Source organism: Apteryx rowi, unplaced genomic scaffold (assembly GCF_003343035.1).
Source record: "Apteryx rowi isolate R43461 unplaced genomic scaffold, aptRow1 scaffold_2030, whole genome shotgun sequence".
NCBI lineage: Eukaryota > Metazoa > Chordata > Aves > Apterygiformes > Apterygidae > Apteryx > Apteryx rowi.
Genome location: NW_020448343.1, coordinates 8,228 through 10,479, shown reverse-complemented (window position 1 = coordinate 10,479; position 2,252 = coordinate 8,228).

Here is a 2,252-nt window from a genome sequence, read left to right as displayed (position 1 = left end):
GAGCAACCCGGGACCCGCCCGGGACCCCCTGCGGCCCCGGGCCCCCCAAGCCGGGACGGGACCCCCGAACCCAACCGAGTCCGATCGGGACCCCAGGCGCCCCCGGGACCCCCCCGGCACCTCCGATCCCACCCGGGACCCCGTACAGCCCCGGGACCCCCCCCCCGAGCCCTCCAGATTCCCAAGCCCAACCAGGGCCTCTGTGCCCCCGGGACACCCCCGAGCCCAACCGAGACCCCCGAACCCTACTGGGACCTTCGAGCCGGGACGGGACCCCTGCACCCCCGGGATACCCGAGCCCGACCGGGACCCCTACAGCCCCGGGACCCCCCCCGAGGCCCCCGGACCTCCGAGCCCGACCGAGACCCTCGAGCCGGGCCGGGCTCCCTGCGCCCTCGGGCCCCCCTGTGCCCCCCTGCAGCTCCGGGCCCCCCGAGCCGGGCTGGGACCCCCCACACTCCGGGGCCCCCCTGCAGCCCCGGGCCGGGCCGGGCCCCGCCGCTCGGGCAGCAGCACCGCAGAACCGGCGCCCCCCTCCTGCTGCTGGCGTCACCAGGCCCCTCTGACATCAGCACGACGTAAGCAGGGCCCCCCCCCCCTCAGCTCTGCCCTCCCCCTCGCTGCGGACTCACGGCTCCCCCCCATTCGGAGGGCCCGGGCGTCCGGGGCTCCTAACCCTCCCCCCCCCCATTAAGGGATCGCGTCGCCAGCCCCCACGGGGGGTCCGGCCAGGGCCTCTCGGGGGGGGGGGCTTCCGGGGGGGGGGCACTCACCACACACTGCATCAGGGCCGGGAGGCGAGTCCCATGGGGGCCCGGAGAGTCACGGCTGCGTCCAGGCTGGCGGCGGGCTGCAGGTGGGAGCAGGGGGTTGGGGACCCCGGGACCCCTGCACGGGCCCTCGCCCCCCCACGGCCTGGACGGCAGGTTGCGTGCAGGGACACGGCACCAGCGTGTTGGAGCGAGCAAAGCGGGGTCACACGTGCCAACACGCGTGTGCTAGGAAGCGCCTGGGAGAGATGCGATTGGGGTGCCATGGAAGCGTGCGCGTGCACTGCAGAGAGGTGCCTGCACCATCCCCAAGAGAGGGGTGCGCAGGACACGTGTGTGTGCCCAGCCATGAACCTGCAATCACATGTGTGTGCATGCATGTGAACACGCCACACGTGTGCCTGCCATGTGCAGGTGTGTGGACATGCCGTGTGTATGTGCGCTTACATGCAATGTGTCTATGCTATGGTTTGTGTGTGCTGTGTGTCAGCACATTTGTGTTTGCATGCAGCGTGTGTGCACATGTCATACTGCATGTGTGTGTGTGTGTGTGCGCGCGCAGGCATGCAATACTCCACCTGCGATGTGTAAGCATGTATTGTGCCCCGAGTGTGCATGCCATGTGCACACCATGTTTGTGCCTGTTGTGTGTGCATGCATGCCATGTGAACACATGTGCATGCTGTGTGCACACATGTGACGCTATGTGTGCATGCCATGAACACATGCCTGATGTTGGTGCATGCAGCACACACACGTGTGATGCTGTGTGTGCATGCCATGTGCACCTGCCATGTGCACACGTGTGCAAGCCCTGTGTGCATGCTATGTGTGTGTATATGCCATGTGCACACATGTGCACACTGCATGTACACATGATGCTGCGCATGCATGCTGCAAACATGTGCGATGCTGTGTGCATGCTGTGCACACACATGTGAGGTTGCATGGCATGCCACACGCACCCACTGTATGCACATGTGTGCAAGCCCTGCATGCATGCTATGTGTGTGTGCATGCTGTGTGCACACACGTGCACACTGTGTGTACACATGATGCTGTGTGTGCATGCTGTGAGCATACGTGTGATGCTGCGTGTGCATGCTGTGCATACCCACCATGTGCACACGTGTGCATGAGCCCTGTGGGCAAGCTGTGTGTGTGCATGCCGTGAGCACACGTGTGACAGCGTGCACATGCCACGCGCACCCGCCGTGCGCACACGTGTGTGCGAGCCCTGCGTGCATGCTGTGTGCGTGCGCATGCCGCGTGCACACACGTGCGCACCGCGGGTACGCGTGATGCTGCGTGTGCATGCCGTGAGCACACGTGTGACGCTGCGTGTGTGCGTGTGCATGCCGCGCGCACCCGCCGCGTGCACACGTGCGCGCGAGCCCTGCGTGCATGCCGTGTGCACACGCGTGTGCACGCGCGTGTGCGTGTGCATGCCGTGCGTACCTGCCGTGCGCGGCGGTGCAGCAG